Below are 18,724 nucleotides of genomic sequence, written 5' to 3'. Positions count from 1 at the left end.
TGCTTATGAAAACCCTATTATCAGATGTCAGTGGGAATGTCTTCAGTTTCAACTTTACTGCATAAGAACAAGAAAACAGAAAGCAACGATACAATCTGAAATAATCCTCTTGGGATCATGTACAATTATAGAAAAATATTGTTTGCATGTTTAATGTATGATATTTCAGGGTACTGGAAACATTAGTTTTATTGGAACAATCCATTGTGTTATCAATTAGTATAATTCAGATTTATAGAATTTTCCCCTCCAATGTGCTTAATACACCAGTTAAAATTTAGAATTATTGCTTAAAACATTAAAAATTATAATATACTATAGAACAACTTTTGTTGTATAGTTCTGAATTTAATACGAGAATGTATGTTGTAATCGTCATAACAATTGGTATCCGAGATAGTTCCACCACCTCAAAAACTTCCCTTATGCTGCCCCTTTGTAACTAAAGCCTTTTCCCACCCTTAAACCCCAGAAACCATTGATCTGCTTTCTGTTACTATAGTTTTGCCTTTTCTAAAATGTCATATAAATGGATTCATACAAAATATATAACCCTTTGAAACTGGGTTCTCTCAGCATAATAGCTTTGAGATTTATTCATGTTGTTTTATAGATCAATAGTTCAGACCTTTTAATTGCCATACTGCTGCTTGTTTCTCCATTCTGTTTACTTTTTAAAGGACATTAGTGTTGTTCCTAGTTTGTTGATTATGTATCAAGCTACTATGGACATTTGTGTACAAGTTTTTATATGGACATATTTTCATTTATCTTGGTTTTATACTTAGGAGTGGATTGTTGGACAAAGTGATAATTCTTTAAAATTTTGGGAAACTGTCATACTATTTTCCAAAGTGGCTGCCCCCATTACATTCCTACCATAGGTGTATGAAAGGTCCAAATTCTTCCCACTCTCATCAACACCTATACGTGATTTATGTAAACACAAGTTTTCGTTTCTCTAATGTAAATACTTAGAGTACCATTTCTGTATCACTCGGTAATTGTGCATTTCAGTTTACAAGAAGTCCCTTTCCAGAGTGGCTATACCATTTTGCATTCCTACCAGCAATGTAGGAGTCTTCTAGTTGCTCTGCATCTTCACAAGCATTAAGTATTTTCAGTTTTTTTTCCATTCTGATAAGTGTGTAGTGATATCACATTTTGGATTTAATTTGCATTTCCCTGAGGACTAATTACGTTGAACTTCTTTTCTTGTGCTTCCTTGTCATCCATATAGCTTATTAGTGAAATATCTGTTTAAATCATCTTCACATTGTTTTATTGGTTTATTTGTTTTCTGAACATTGACTGTTGAGAGTTCTTTATATATTCCAGATAGAAGTCCTTTGTTTGATATGAGGTTCACAGATATTTTCTTTCAGGCACTGGCTTGTCATTTCAACCTCTTAAAAGTGTCTTTTTGCAGGAAAAAAAGGTTAATTTTTGACAAAGTCTAATTTATCATTTTATAATGGATCATGCTTTTGCGGCCATATTTAAGAACTCTACCTAACCCAAAGTCATAAATATTTTCTTGTACAGTTTCTTTTAACAGTGTTTGGAGTTTTTTGTTTTACATTTATATCTATGATCCATTTCTAGCTAATTTTTGTGTAAGATGTGAGGTATAGCTTGAGGTTCACTTTATTTGCATATGGATGTTCAATTTTTCCAACACCATTTGTGGATAAAGTCTTTCCCTTCTCCATTGAATTGAAATCAATTGAGGCAAAATGGTGCATAAGGAGCCCTACAGTCTTTCCTCCCAGCAAGACATTCATAACTTTAAAAATTATTTTTTAAAAACAATAACCATTTAAAGTCTATGGAAATTGTCTTAAGGTAATACAGGAAGTAGAAAAAAAGTCAATTTAAAAAATCTACTAAATCTTGCTAAGAACAGTGCGAGTCCATGATCAGGTGGAATTTGTCTTAGAAATGCAGACTTATCGAGTATAGACACCCTGCACTCAAATTCTAGGTCTTATTCATTCTATTTCTTTTTGTAACCATTAACCATCCCCACTTTTCCTACCAGCCACTGACTACCCTTCCCAGCCTCTGGTAACCATGCTTCTACTCTTTATGTTCATGAGTTCAATTGTTTTGATTTTTAGATCCCACAAATAAATGAGAACACGTAATGTTTGTCTTTCTGTGTCTGGCTTATTTCACTTAACATAATGATCTCCAGTTCCATCCATGTTATTGCAAATGATTGGATAGCATTATATTTTGTGGCTGAGTAGTACTGCATTGTGTATGCGTACCACATTGACTTTATCCATTCTATGTACCCACAAAAATTAAAAATTAAAAAATTAAAATAGAAATGTATGTACATTTGATTTAACGCGTAAAATGTGAATCATCTTAACGCATCACATTTAAAAAATACAAAAATCACATGATTATCTCAATAGATGTAGAAAAAGCATTTGACAAAGTTCAACACAAGTTCATGATGAAAACACTCAAATATGTACTTTAAGTTCACTGAGGTTGGTTGTGCAGATTAATGATTTCCATCAAATTTGGGAAAATTTGGGGCCTTGAATTTTTCTTCCCCTCCTTTCTTTCCTCTCTTCCAATTATGTGGGTGATGATATGCTTAATGGTGTCCCACAGTTCTTTAGGGCTCTATTCATTTTTCTTCATCCTTTTTCCCTCCTTTTCTTCTGAGTGGGTATTCTCAATCGATGTCTTTGAGTTCACTGATTCTTTCTTCTGTAAACTCAGATCTACTCTTGAGCCCCTCTGGTGCATTTTTCATTTCAGTTATTGTAATTTTTGACTCCATAATTTCCATTTGGCTCATTTTTTATAATTTGTGTGTCTTTGTTGATATGCTCTCTTTGGTCAGTTACCCTTCTCACGCACCTATTTAGTTCTTTACAAGTACTGCCCTTTAGTTCTTTGAATATATTTAAAGCTAATTTAAAGTTTGCCTAGTCAGTAAAACTTCTGGGTGTCCTCAGAGACAGTTAATATATATTATGCTTTTCCCCTTGTGTCTGAGTCTTATTTTCCTGTCCTTTACATGTCTTGTGAATTTTTTGTTGTTGAAATTGCATATATTAAATAATATAATATAGCAGTTCTGTAATTCACATTCCTCCCTTCCAGGGTTTGTTGTTTTTGATGTTTGTTATTAGCTTTGTTTTTTGTTTGTGGGGTTTTTTTGTGTGTGTGTGACTTTCCTAGACTAACTCCGTAAAGTTTATGTTTTTGTCTCGAGTAGCTACTGGAATCTTTGCTTAGTTATTTTCATAGCTATCTAGTGATTGGACAGATATTTCCTTAAATGGTTAGAACCAGTGTATCTATCTCCACTAATTGCTAAATGGCTCTGTGTATGTGTGTTGGAGCATCTTTCTAATTCCAAGGCAGGAATCTTGCCTCCTTCCCTTAACTTTTACTTCCTGCTTGCAAAGAGCCTCCAGGTCAGTCAGAGGTGAGAGATTTGGGCCTTTTCAGGTCTTCCTTGAACATATGCACAGCCCAACATATGTGCATGGTCTTCTAGGGTCCTAAGAATATTTTGGAATTTTTTGAAGCCCCCTACATCTCATTCCCCATGTTTTAAAGTTTTTGTTTGTTTGTTTTTTGAGAGAGAGAGTCTCACTCTGTTGCCCAGGCTGGAGTACAGTGACGTGATCTTGGCTCACTGTAACCTCTGCCTCCTAGGTTCAAGTGATTCTCCTGCCTCAGCCTCCCAAGTAGCTGGGACTACAGGCGTGCACCACCATGCCTGGCTAATTTTTTGTATGTTTAGTAGAGACAGGGCTTCACCATGTTGGCCAGGCTGGTCTCGAACTCTTGACCTCAAGTGATCAGCCTGCCTTGGCCTCCCAGAGTGTTGGGATTACAGGCATGAGCCACCACCCCGGTCTTTAAAGTTTTTAAAATCTGTTCTTGTTTGCCATATTATCACCATGTCATGCAGTTGTGATGTTAGACAATTGTCTCTGATTGCTTTTCGACATATGCTTTCAGGGAAAGGGCTGTTTGCACTGAGAAATCTTTGAGTTAGGTAACATAAATACAACTCCTGTGAGTGAGAGCATGAGGGTACTACCTCACAGGTCAAATAATAACAGTTCTCTAGGAATGGGGCCTGTTAGGGAGCACCAAACTCAATATTCCCTTCTCCAGTGGTTTCTAGGCCACTGATTGTCATAGCTACCATAATTGCAAGGCTGTTGGTTTTCAAGGCTACCATAGAACTGGGGAGAAGCAGGTTGAAAAGGGGCATGTTAAAATGGCACAAAATTATTCTTACCAAGATACACTCATTTTTCTTCTATAAATACACCTTAGATGGATACAAATCTTTCTCTAATTTTCAGATTTCTGAAATAGTTAATTTTGATAATCTTTGCCTGTGCCTTCATTGCCTTTATAGAGGAGAAGTTTTTCAGATCCCACCATTTATGTTTTTTTTGTTTGCTTGTTTGTTTTTTGTTTTTTGTTTTGCTATTGATCATGTTTTGTAATATTTTTATTTTTCTTGCTGTATTTTTCAGTTCTAAAAGATACATTTGATTTTTTTGTCTTTTGTTTCTCTTCTGAGACTTTCTGTCTTTCCATCCCTCTTAAGAGTAGTTGCACTTACTTTATGGAGTATGGTTATAATAGCTGCTATAGTGTTGAATAATTGCAACATTTGATTCATCTCAGAGCTGATGTCTGTTTATTGTGTTTTTCCTGGAGAATTTGTCAGAATTTCATAATCTTTGTATATTTAGTAATTTTAGATTGTATTTTGGGCATTGTTGGTATTTTAAGTTTTGAGGTATGTAAATAAATCCTATGAAGCTTTTTTTAAACAATTGAGCCAGTTATATATAGTCCTCATGTTTCAACTTGCCTTCACTTCGCTGGGGTTCCAATATATATTCAGTTTTGAAAGCTTTAGCAGCACTATTTAGATCTTTCCACTGTGTGCACCACCCAGGGGTCAGTCTGAGACCTTTGGTATACTATGTATTATTATATCAATGTTTACAGAATTTGGATATGAGTCTAGAATTGATTGGCAACTTTATGGGATCCCATTCTTGTGCTTCTCCTTCTCCCTTGACTCTCCCATGTTCTCCATCTGACAAAACTGTGTTTTTTGGTTATCTCACTAGAAAGCCAGGATTTTCTTTTCTTCTGCTTTCTCACAAACTCCCTGCATCTGTCTCTGTCTCTGGGGCCAAGTGATAGGAAAGTAAAAAGAGAAAGTAAGCAACCGACTTTCCCCCCATACTCTTTGGGCCACCATTCTTCTGGCAAGAAGATTTTCCTTCCACAGAATTTTAGGTGTCTGCCTGCCTGCTGCTGCACCACTACCATAGTGTTGCAGCACCAGGAATGAAGCATGCTTACAGGCCAGGCCTGGAGGGAAAAGTACAAATAATACAGTCCACTGTTTCTGTACCTTCGGCATTCTCCTTCCCAACTCAGACTAGAAAGAGATGGCTTCCCTTGGACTTCTTTCTGTCTGCATTTGGTGCAGTTCCAGGACACAGACTGCATGAGTTCAAATCAGGACATATAGAAATGAAAAAAAAATTGGTAACTCAGTGCCAGATTGTTTATTATTCCTGTTCCTACTTCTTACCCCAATATTTTTGCTGCCATTTACTTTTCAGATCTGGAGCCCCAGATAGCTGCACCACTCAATCTGCCCAGGGATTTTAGCTGCATTCAGTTGGGGGAGTCAGAGTGAGGTGTGCTTACTCCATATTAACAGAAACTGGAACTCTCTTCAAAATCTGAAGACTGGAAATTGTATTATATTCCTGCTTTCTACTATTAAATATAAATATTAAGCTTTAAATGTATTTAAGCTTATTATAAAATATTGCTTGCAGTGAACTTACAATGAAGGTAAAAATAGCAATTTTAGTAACAAACAGATTCACCTGAGCCCAGGGAGGTCGAGGATGTAATGAGCCAAGATTGTGCCACTGCACTCCAGCCTGTGCAACAGAGTGAGACCCTGTCTCAAAGAATAATGATAATAATAATAATAACAGATTAAAGAATAAAAACTTCCCAAAAAAGAAAGTCTCTTCAATAAAGGAAGATGGAAATCACCTGTTTTCAGAGATGCATTTTTATTCATAGGTTAAAATACGGAATAAAGCAAGCTCTTCTACTCTTTTCTAAGTTATGCTAAGCCCTGTCTAAACACACCTCTTTGAAGACTAATTACTAAATTACAATACTGAGTTTTTCTTTAATTTGAGGAACCAGTCATATAAGTTTTCCTTAAATTTTCTTCCAAGTAGTCTCAGAAATTCAAGACACATAGGAAGAAATCCCCAGGTTAGCTATACTACTAATAATGTGACTTGTATACAAAAAAATCATTATTTCTTACTTGTGTAATATTATAGATAGATATTACATTCTGGGGGAAAGTCCAAGTGAGTTCTCACACCCCAAAGCAAAGACAAAATAATCCAAGTCCAAACAATGCTCAACTTTAGGCACATTTATAAACACTAACTAGATCAGTTCATATTTGTTTGGAGGCCAGAAATTATAAAAAAATCTGATGAAATCTAGATCCATCTCCCCAGAAAAATGCATACACACACATTTTTATCGGATTTTCATGATTTTTTATCAGATTATGTAACTACAAAGTGAGATAGATCATATATATATACACACACACGTATGCACACAATTTTGCATACATTTGCAGAGGTTTTTTATATACTCTCAATATTAGATTAAGAACACTTGGCCTAGAAATGAATGACTAATAAATTTGTTTATTTTCAGCCCCTCTTTCCTGAGTTCCAGATCTTTATTTTCAACTTTCTATGGGAAAACTTTACTTATATGTACTGGAGTCACTTCAAATTAAGCTGTCATACCGAACTTGCCACTTCACCCTATTTTCTTTTTTTCACAGTTAAGGGATTCACCATCCACCTGATTAGTCAACTAAAATCCTAGGAGTCATCTCAAAATCTCCTTCTCACTCACACCACACTACAATCAAAACTAGTCCTATCCATTCTACCTTCTAAATATACTCTAAATCTATCCTCCCATCCTCTCCTCCACTGCTAAGATGTGACCTGAAGACCTCATTATGTTCTACCTAATCTATTATAGAGGGCTCTTAAGATGGCTCTTTGTCTCTATTTTTCCATATCCAATATATCCTTCACACTGTTGCCAAATATATTTCTGAAACATGAATTTGTATGTTGCATTCCTCTTCTGTCTAAAGCACTGATTTCAGAAGCAAAATTAAAATATAATAATATAAAAATCAGAGGACTCATGTTTGTTTCTCAAGTCAGATATCTTGTGGAAGCCCAGTATATCAGGCAGAAAAAGATAGGATAAAATTCCCAAACTTGCCCTGTTATGAGTCTCCACATGTGTGGGGAGCCAGTTAAAAGTAGCACTTGCCAAAGTCTCATTCCAGACTTCTTAGGCATAATTTTTTTGGGCAGGTCACAGGAATCTGCATTTTCTAGAATTACCAGGTGATTTTTATAAACAGGCAAGTTTCAAAATATTTCTTTGAGGAAGGCATCAAATGATTTAAGATGACACAAAAAGGGACATCACAATTTGACCGCAATTTTTTTTTCTAACCTGCTTTTTTCATGCAGTGTATCTTCCAACCACATCAAACTATTCACCGTTCTTTGAATTTGCCACACCCTTTATTTTTGTCAATGTGCCTTTGTGCATCAAATTTCCTTTTCCTGGTATGCTTTCCTCACCTTATCCACCTGTTGCCTGTCTTCCTATCCTTGAAGAACCAATGCAAAGCTCATCTTTTCTGTGAAACAGTCCCTGACTCTTTCTAGGGCTTAGCACATTATACATCTGTATTAGTCCATTCTCACACTGTTAATAAACACATACCCAAGACTGGGTAATTCATAAAGGAAAAGATGTTTAATTGACTCACAGTTCCATACGACTGGGGAGGCCGCACAATCATGGTGGAAGGCAAAGTCATGTCTTACATGGCAGCAGGCAAAAAAAGCCTGTGCAGGGGAACTCCCCTTTATAAAACCATCAGATCTTGTGAGATTTGTTCACTATCATGAGAACAGCATGGGAAAAACCCACCCCCATAATTCAGTTACCTCCCACCAGGACCCTCCCATGACATGTGGGAATTATGGGAGCTACAATTCAAGATGAGATTTGGGTAGAGATACAGCCAAACCATATCAACATCTTAGTCTCTGCCATTAGTTTGATGGCAAGCACTATGTCTGATCTCCATCTGTATCCTCTTTAAAACATAGCACAATATTTAGTACATAATAACCACTGAATAAATGTCTTAAATAATGACTGAGTGAATCCATGAATTCATGAATAAATAAATGAATAAATTAATGAATAAATGAACAACCAAGGTCAGCAAATATCATACTTAAAAATACAATTATTTGCAGAAAGACAGACATTGAGCCTACATTAATTGGTCTGTAATTTCTTTTAAAATATTTTGGTATACATTAATACAATGTGATAAAGACATAGGCATGGTCAATATTAATTTATAACCAAGGTACAGTTAGTTAACATTTGAAGTATAATAAACTACCACATACCCTTCACCTAGATTCAGGGATCCACATTCCTATGGTGAGTAGTTATCATTCCAAGAACATGTTCCAAGTTCTTCAATATTTCTATGTAAATATACAAAATAGAGTTTTTTAATTAGTATACAAAATAATTTTTCATTGGCGAAATTAAAATAGTTCAAATTTTGTGGTCGTTGTACTGGAACCTCCACTTTTGTGTTCGAGGATCTGGTGAGCTCAGCCAACTAACAACTTCAAACTACTTAGATCTAAGACCCTGGCTTTATTTACTTTTTTATATAGATTTAAGGGGCACAAGTGCAGTTTTGTTAAATGGATATACTGCATACTGGTGACGTCCAGGCTATTAGTATAACCATCACCTGAATACTGTACATTGTACACATTAGATAATTTCTCATGCCTCTTTCCTTTTCTACCTTCCATCCTCTACCATATCCAAGATAATATTTGAACTGACGCCAATCCTTCACCCACAGCACCCTACCTAATACTTATTGTCTGATGTGATTAGAAGACTTACTGTTTGTGCCATCAGTATGTTTGTGCACCCATTTCCAAGTAAATCTTTCATGCAAAGTGCCAGTGTCTAAGGAAACAGTTGATAAAGACTTCAAAGAACGTAGAAGAACAAGTTGTATGACATTTTTTTTGTGTGCCATTGTTAATGTTTTTAAGTGTGGCAGAATGCAGCCCGAGCTTTGCTTTAATTGTAATATACCATTTAGTAGTGAGGCTAATCAGCAAAATATATATATCTCCTACCTATATTTTCCTGCCACTTTTTATTTTGAAAAATTTTGAGCCTACATAAAGGTTGCAAAGATAATATAATAAACTACCACATACTCTTCACCTAGATTTATCAATTATTAATGTAAAATGATTCCACATTTATGTTTCCTGTCTTTCTTGCATTCCCATTCCCTCTATATATGTCTTTTTCTCCCCCTGAATATGTATTTAGTGCTTACTTTGCAAGTTGAATACTGTATTTCATGAAAATTCACTCCCAAATTCTTCACCATGTATCTTCTAAGAACAAAGGCATTCTCCTACATAATCACAATGCAATTTTCACATTCAGAAATTTTAACATTGATATGATACTATCATCTAATATACAATCCATACCTATACTTTCTCAATTGTCCCAGCAATGTCTTTTATAGGTCTTTATTTCTTAATCCAGTATCCAATCATAGATCATGAAGTGCAGTTGTTTATCATACTTACTTAACCTTTTTAATCTAGAATAACTTTCCAGACATTCTCTTTCTCTCTCTCTCTTTTTCCTTTTTGAGACAGGGTCTCCCTCTGTCACCCAGGCTGGAGTGCAGTCATGCGATCACGGCTCACTGCAGCTTCAACTTCCTGTGCTCAAGCAATCTTCCTGCCTCGGCCTCCCTAGTAGCTGGGACCACAGGCACAAGCCACCATGCCTGACTAATTTTTTCACTTTTTGTAGAAACATGGTCTCACTATGTTGCTCAGGCTACTCTTGAACTCCTGGGCTCAACAGAGCCTCTTGTCTCAGCCTCCCAAAATCCTGGGATTATAAGTGTGAGCCACCGTGCCCAGCCACTTTCTCTTTTTTTTCATGAACCCAATGTTTTTGAGGAGTCCAGGTCAGCTGTTTGGCATAACATCTATCAATTTGGACTAGTCTCATTGTTTTTTCATGATTGGGTTTAGGTTCAACGTGACAGAAATACCACATAGTTGATGGTTTGTCCTCTTTAGTGCATCACAAAACGAAGTAATTTTATTCCCTTATTGGTAGTTACAATTTAGGTCACTTGGTTAATGCAGCGTCCGGTAGATTTTTCTTGTCGAGTTACCTCTCTTCTTTGTAATTAGTAACTAATTTTTCACATGATACTTTTAGACTATGTGAATGTCTTGCTCTTCAAGCCTTTGCTCATTGATGTTTCTAATGTTGTCGATTGAAGCAATTATTATGATGGTGTTTGTAAAATGTTTGTTTTCAATTTTTTTTTCAGACCAGGTCTTGCTCTGTCACCCAGGGTCAGTGCAGCGTCTTTACAGTTCTTTATGTCTTTAGAATATAACCCAGTGAGGATAGTCAGAGTACTATGTTCAAATGTTGCTTGGATTAATTCTCTGTGTGTGTGGTTTTGTTATCAATATGATTAATAATTAAATCAATTTGCTTATCTTAGTATTTAATTTTAGCTTTTATTACTCTTGCTAATTAAGTTTTATTTTTTGAATATGCAAAACATTAACATGGTTTGAAATCCAAAACTATATACAAAAGGGATACTCTGAGAAATCTCACTCTCTTCTTTTACTTTTACATCATCACCACCCATCTGCTGTAGATGCCAATTTAATTAGTTTCTGGTTTAATTTTCCTGTGTCTGTTTTTGCAAAAATAAGAAGATACACACACACACACACACACACACACACTCATATTATCCCTTCATCCTTAGACAAATGTAATATATACTATGAAGCCTTTGCTTTTTTCACTTAATCACATGATCTGGAAGTTAGTGTTAGTTAATTGTTATTTTCCTATTTTTTCATAGCTTCGATTTACCATATTTCATTCAGGTAATCTTTCAAGTGTGGGCATTTAGGTTGTTTTGGGTATGTTGTGATACACCTAATGCCACCATGAATAAATTTGTGCATGCCTTTCTCCCAAAATTAGTTGAGAAATGCCCAGAAGATTGGCAATTTAAAGGGTAAATGCATATTCAATTTTGATAGATATTACTGAATTCTCCACCATAGGGTTTGTACCATTTTGCATTCCCATTGGCAACGTACGACAGTAAATGTTTTCCCATAACCTTCCAAACAACTTACCATCAAGCTTTTGAATTTTTGCCAAACTGAGAGGTAAAAAATGGTATTTGAAAGCTTTAATTTGCATTTCCCTTATTATGTGTGGAGTTTAGCAATTTTTGTATGTTTAAAGCTAACTGATACATCTTTTTTATGAACTTATTTAAGCCTTTTGTGCCCTTTATCTATTGAATTTTTGGTGGCTTCTTCCACTCTATATTGTGAAGCCAGCTTTTCATCTGCTATCTCACCTTCCCGTTATTATCCAAGGCAATAAACACCAAGAGTGTTATGAATTGCTTAGGCCAATACACAGCAACTTATTTGCTAATGCTAGTATACTGTGTGACTCATCTTATGACTTGAATAAGAGGAGGAGAGTGCAAAGGGATTTATGAAGATAACATTAAGTCTTTAAGTGGTTATCTGAAACTCTTAGGGACAGGTGTTTCCAGAGTTTAGGCTTTTGTGAATTTTAGAAAGGTAATGGGTGTATATGCTGTATATTATGTAATATCATCCATCAGCTCTGGGATAGTACCACATAATCAAAGAAATATTTCTGGAGCAAAATGTATGAAGATACTAAATGGGATAAATAAAACTATAAGCACCCTCACATCAACCCAGATCAGGTTTTGTGGTCAGATTAATTTAGGTAACGTCTGCTTTTGCCACCAAATGCTTAATAAATAAAACTCAGTTTCCAGAGTATTTTTGGATATGGGAATCATGGATAACAAATTGTAGACCTGTAGTTTAATAAACAAGCTACTTTGAGGTATTGTTTATTCAAGAAAGCTGTGTATCATTAAATAAATTCTTAAGAGAATCATAAAGATAATTCCAGGAAAATGCCTATTTAAAAAATCATAACAGCAAATTGTTTATACTAAGTTGACTATATTGAATAAACTCCCTTAAATATCAAACATCATAAACTCTATTTAATCAATATGAATAGGGAATTAAGTTGTGTGATTGATTAGAATTCTGAAATTGCATAAAACAGTTCTTTTTTTCTTAACTAGGACACATTTAATGTGAATTTTTAAAAAACATACAAAAATAACTTTCTTTTCTTCCAAATTATAGATGTGTTTGGTTATTTGTTTATTATCATTGTCCCTCAAGAATTATTTCATTCACTACTGTGTCCCAGTACCTAGCACAATGTCTGACTGGCTGTAGGTGCTTGATAATTATTTTAAATGAATTAATAAATGAAAGGAGATTACAAGAAGAAGACATAATAAGGGAAATATAATTGTTCACTCATCTGCAATGAAAGTACAGGTTTTGAACAATAATTTAAAGGGCGGTGACACTCTACCTCTTATTCCATACCAATTTAGATGTATCTAGAAATAGGCTGGGCGTGGTGGCTCATGCCCATAATCCAGCGCTTTGGGAGGCTGAGGTGGAAGGATCACTTGAGGCCAGGAGTTCAAGAACAGACTGGGGAACATAAGGAGACTCTATCTTAAAAAAAAAAAAAAAATTAGCCTGGCATGGTAGTGTGTGCCCGTGGTCCCAGCTACTCAAGGAGGCTGAGGTAGGAGGATTGCTTGAGCCCGGGAGGTCAAGGCTGCAGCCATAATTGTGCCACTGCTCTCCAACCTGGGCAACAGAGCAAGACTGTCTCTTAAAAAAAATGGAAGAAATGATTTATCTAGCAATAAACTCACATATATCTGGAGAGAACGACAACTTCTCTTGCAAAGAGGAAGAAGTCAACTTTGCTTGAACAGGTGGAAGTTAGTTACCTCAAGATGCCACTTCTTTATGTCCCTTCTTTCCCAAATTATCACCCCTAAAAATAGATCATTAGAGAAAAATTAAAATATGCAACTTCTGTCATATTTTGCTTCTGTCTTCAACTTGCTGAACTGCCTTTCAAATACATTTCCCCTTTTTGCATATTTGCATTATTTTTCAGGCTAAAAATAATACATGTTCATGATAGAACATTTAGAAAAATTATAGACCATTTGGGAAATAAGGACAAATAGGAAGAAGGAAAAATAATTCACAGGCTCACCCCTCAGAGATGACTCATAATGTTTTAGTATATTTTCCTCTAGTCATTCTTCTAAGTATATTATTTTTAAATATACCATGTAGACAGTTTAAATCTTGTTTTCTAATCTTTTACACTATAAAGATGTTCCGTATTGCTACAAAATTTAACGGACATTATTTTAAATAGAGGCATTAAATCCCATTACATGGAAACAACAACATTTTTCTTAACCTTTCCCCTAGTATTAGACAATTCAATTGTTTCTGATGTTTAGATATAATAACACTTTAAAGATCAGATTGTAAATATCTTTTCTGTAATTGGCATTTTTTTTCTCAGAATAGTCTCCCAGGTGTGGAATTACTGGGTCAAATGAAATGAAGATATATAAACAAGTTAGACGTTCTTAAGCAATCTTTAAGAATTAGAACAAATCTAGGTATCTAGGGATATCTAGCCTGATGAGACCATTTTGGTCCGCACAAGTAGCTCATAACATGAACCTGGAAACATAACCCAGAGGACCTCCATTACCCACTTGCAGTATATGGCTTTTGTTCTGAACCACTAATTATACTCTGAAATTGAGGCAGTTTTGTCAAGCAATGAGGCAATCTGGATGCTTGTCAATAAAAATGTGTTAACAAATTGCCAAGGAGATGTCTTCATTATGTTTGCATTGGGTTGTGTTCAATTTACCCCTTATTTCACTGAAATAGTCATTGCCTTGTGTTTTAAAACACCAATATTTCACTTTTCACTGCCTTAATCCTAGACCTATTAGAATTCCCTTGGGGGATTTTGAAAACCCAGCAGCATTATGGCTTGCTGTTGCACATTTGCCATCTAGTGGCTAAAGTGAAAAATTGCAGACTTACACCCTCTCTCTAGTTGGGGGAAGATGACACTTAGAGCCTGTTTTTCTCAAGAAACCCATAGTGGTGGAAAGCACAAACTGTCAATAATACTCAATAAGGATGGGTAAGATTGCTATACAGGATGTACCTATGTTCAGTTAGGAGAAGAGCCTGTGCCAAAGGGAGATAGAACTCAGAGGATATCATGGAGCTTTTTCCCAACAAATGTTACCTCATTAATCCTATGCCCCCAAAACTCACTGTTCTCAGTGAAATCAGACTCAAAGGAAAATTAAGGTTAGCCTTGAAATTAAAAACAAATCATCAAGGGCACCATGATGTTACGCATGGAAAAAGGGAAGGTGTCTTTGTACTGTTATAACAGAATAGCTGAGACTGGTAATTTACAAAGAACAGAAACTTATTTCTCACAGTTCTGGAGGCTGGGAAGTTCTAGACCAAAGCACCAGCAGGTTCAGTTGTTTGGTAAGAACTGCTCTCTGCTTCTAAGATGGCTCCTTATTGCTTCATCCTCTAGAGGGGAAGAAATGCTGTTTTCTCACATGGCAGAAGGTTGAAGGTCAAGGAGGCTGAACCTCGTGTGAAGTCACTTTTATAAGAGCCTTAATCCCATTAAAGACAGAGAGGAGCCCTCCGGGCCTAATCACCTCTTCAAGGCCTTATCTCTTGATGCCATCACATTGGCAACACCTGAATTTTGGAGGCTACACATTCAAACCGTAGCAGAAAGTGACCTCATTTGCTTTGCTCTAGAGACTGGGTGTTCATTAGTAGATTGTTTTAATATGAGACTCAGATCTTTTAGTTACCATCTTGTAATGTTTCTTTCTTTCTCTCTCCTGGCAGTCTGTTTGAGTTAACTTCCAGTCAAATAGAATGTGCTACAAAAACACAGTTGCCCAGATTTACTGTTTCTTTGAATAGATAGGATTGGTAACTTTCTATCTGCTTTCTAATATTTTCAAATTATTTCAACCTCGTCAAATGACATATAATTGTGAGAATGTAGACCATGCAAATTGTACAAGAAATTCTCTCTTAAGACATTCAATGAAGATGCTCAGATTTTGGGAGAGTCAGTAAATATAGAGATGAAGTGTGTGGGGTGGTGAAGCATTCTTTCAAAAATAAGCTGTGAAAATTGTTAAGAACTGAGCCGATGTTCAAATTTACACAGAATTTTCTTTTTCCTTCAGTCATGCAGGCCTCGGGAAGGGTAAAGAAAATATTAAAAAGTGGGTGAAGTTAGAGGTAGTGAAACATTCTCAATAGAAGCAGATTAATCAAGCAGTATTGAGCTTGAACTATTTATGGGTAGCCAGTTACACATACCATTTATGTAAATTTATAAATTGTAAAAAGAAAACTTACCCTAAAATGAGTCAAAGGCAGAAGTCCTCCCACCTCCACCTCAAAATATTTTGATACCTGTATTCCATAATCACTCTATATCAAAGCACCAGCAGGTTCAATTGTTTGGTAAGAACTGCTCTCTGCTTGAGTGAATGTCACCGGCCATTCATTCAACAAGCAGCTACTAAGTGCACTTGAAAATTTAAAGATATATGTATGTATACCTTTGACCCAGCAAACCTATTGCTTAGAATCTACTGTTTGATTATACTCACAAAAGTATGGCAAGATATGGTTACCAGTATGTTCATTGCGACATTGTTTGAAATAGCAAAACACTGTTAATAATCCATTGACAGTGATAAGGTTATACTAATTTAAGTTAAAATTCCTCATTACAATGGAATAATATGTATATATTAAAAAGAATGAAGCAAAATTCTGTGTGCTCATATAGAAAGCTCTCCAAATTACAATAAGTGAAAAGCAAGGCATAATACAATAATATCTGTATATGTAATCTAATATATACACACATATACAACCATATGGTGTCAGACATTCATTAAGACAATTTCCCACTGCTAGAGGTTACTTAAAAACACAAGAAGTATGACCAAAATGAAGCCCTATTGAGTAAGATCATGAAATTCTTCAAGGTCTTCAAAGCCTAGTTTAAAAAAGTCTGACCCTTGGTCTGAGTTGTTCCCATGTGTACCGTCCTGAAAATGGGGGAGTAAAGAGAAATGTCAAATATTTATCCTGACTTTTCTTGAATGAGCCATATCTGAAGATAATCAAGTCTGGAAGAACAGTAGCATTTTGAGGAGATGACTTCAGGTCCCAGGATTTGCTTTTACTATTCAAAGTGAGCCCCAAATTCAGATGGTGGAGTTTTATCCAGCATCCTCTTACCATACTTTGGAGTTTCCTTTTTACTTATCTTGAGTGTCTGATTCCATTATGTTGCTCAACTCACTCCAATTAATATTCCGTGAAGAGAATTGAGTGCATAACACTTACTGATTGCTTATTTAGTTAGATGCATTATGCGAAGTACTCATTAATCTCCACAGCTACCCTTTGAGATAGGTACTAGTATGTTTCTCATCTTACAAATGAGAAAATACACTTTGATGCTCTACTTAGTGGGGGCCTCTTTAAGTACTACATATATGACCTGGACGCTCTTGTCCCCATTCTTACTTTTATGAAAATGTTTTTGTCCTATGAGCCAGGTACGGTGGCTCATGCCTGTAATCTCAGCACTTTGGGAAGCTGAGTTAGGTGGATCACCTGAGGTCAGGAGTTTGAGACCAGCCTGGCCAACATGGCCAAACCCCATCTCTACTAAAAATACAAAAATTAGCCAGGTGTGGTGGTGTGTGCCTGTAATCCCAGCTACTTGGGAGGTTGAGGTGGGAGAATCGCTTGAATCTGGGAGGCAGACGCTGCAGTGAGCTGAGATCATGCCATTGTACTACAGCCTGGGTGATAGAATGAGACTCCATCTCAAAAAAAAAAAAAATGTTTTTGTCCTGTGCATTTATTCCCTTAGAAGCATGTACATTTTTCAAAGGTTATGTGTTAACCTGTAGAAAGGTATTTATGCTTGATTGGAGGTTAGCATGTCACCCTTATTTGATAATATTTATTTATTAAACAGAAAATTTCTGCAGACACAGCTTGTATTTAATTTCTCATTAATTAATCAATTTACATGATGGGGACTACAGATCTCTTAGAACTTTGTTTTGTGGAGTATATAGACATTAGTCAAATAATTCATAGACACATATAACTTTAAACTCTGATAAATGTTATGAAGGCAAAACAGGGTGGTCAGTGAAAATCTGGTGGATTAGATAGAGAGGGCTTCCCTGTGGAAGTGAAGTTTGTCTCCACAAATGAAGGATAAGAAGGAGTAAACTAGGAAAATTGGGAGTGGGGGTATTCCAGCCATAAGAATAGCATGGGCAAATACTCAGGCGTGTCTGGGAGTCTACTGATCCAGGAAATGAAAGAAGGTCTGAGTGGCTAGGACATAGAGCACTATGCTGAGAATGGTGGGCCAAGAGACTGGAGAGGTAGGCACAGACCAGAAACCATGTGAAATCTGAGAGAAGTAAACACAAAATTTTACAATTGGATAGATAATTAAAAATTGTGGTGTTAAGTGCTATAAATGGCATGAGTGCTAAGAGAAATCTCTGAAGCATACTTTGAAATTCAGGAAAGACTTCCCAGAAAATGGGAGCCATGAAGAATGACAAGGCATTAGCTAGGATATCAGGAAGGAATGGTGGTGGTTAATAGTGTTCCAGGTAGAGGGAACAACAAAGGCCTGGATATGAGAGATAGCGCAGCAAGTTTAAGGAACTGAGGAATAAGGAGCCTTATTAAAATGCTATTTTAAAATGCTGACCTTGGGTCAAGTGCAGTGGCTCACGCCTGTAATCCCAACATTTTAGGAGGCCTAGGCAGGTGTATTGCTTGACCTCAGGAGTTTGAGACCAATCTGGGCAATATAGCGAAACCCTGTCTCTACCAAAAAAATGTTTTAAAAATTAGCTGGGTGTGGTGGCACACGCCTGTGGTCCCAGCTACTCGGGAGGCTGAGGTGGGAGGATCATTTGAGCCCAGGAGGAGGAGGTTGCAGTGAGCCGAGATTGCACTCCAGTCTGAGTGACAGAGTGAGATCCTGTCTCAATTAAAAAAAAAAAAAATGCTGACCTTCGCTGACCGGGGAGAAAGTTGGGGGCAACAGCGGATGTAGAGGAAAAGACTGTTGGCATAATTCAGGCTGAAACAAGTAAACTAAGGCAGTGGCAGCAATGGAAGAAAGTAAGAGACTGATTATATAGATATTAAACAGGACAAATGGCTGCTTGGTGAACTATTATGGAGGAAGGGTGAGGAAGCCAAAGAAGCCAGGTTTCTCATGGGGGTTACTGGGTGGCTTAAGATCTTGCTCCTTTTGTTACAATGAAGGAGGATCCTAATGGGAAGCCCGAGTTGAAGGAATTTACTATGAGTCATGTTAAGTGTTACGCATC

This window comes from Symphalangus syndactylus, chromosome X (genome assembly GCF_028878055.3).
Source record: "Symphalangus syndactylus isolate Jambi chromosome X, NHGRI_mSymSyn1-v2.1_pri, whole genome shotgun sequence".
Taxonomy (NCBI): domain Eukaryota; kingdom Metazoa; phylum Chordata; class Mammalia; order Primates; family Hylobatidae; genus Symphalangus; species Symphalangus syndactylus.
Note: the sequence above shows the minus strand (reverse complement) of the source record.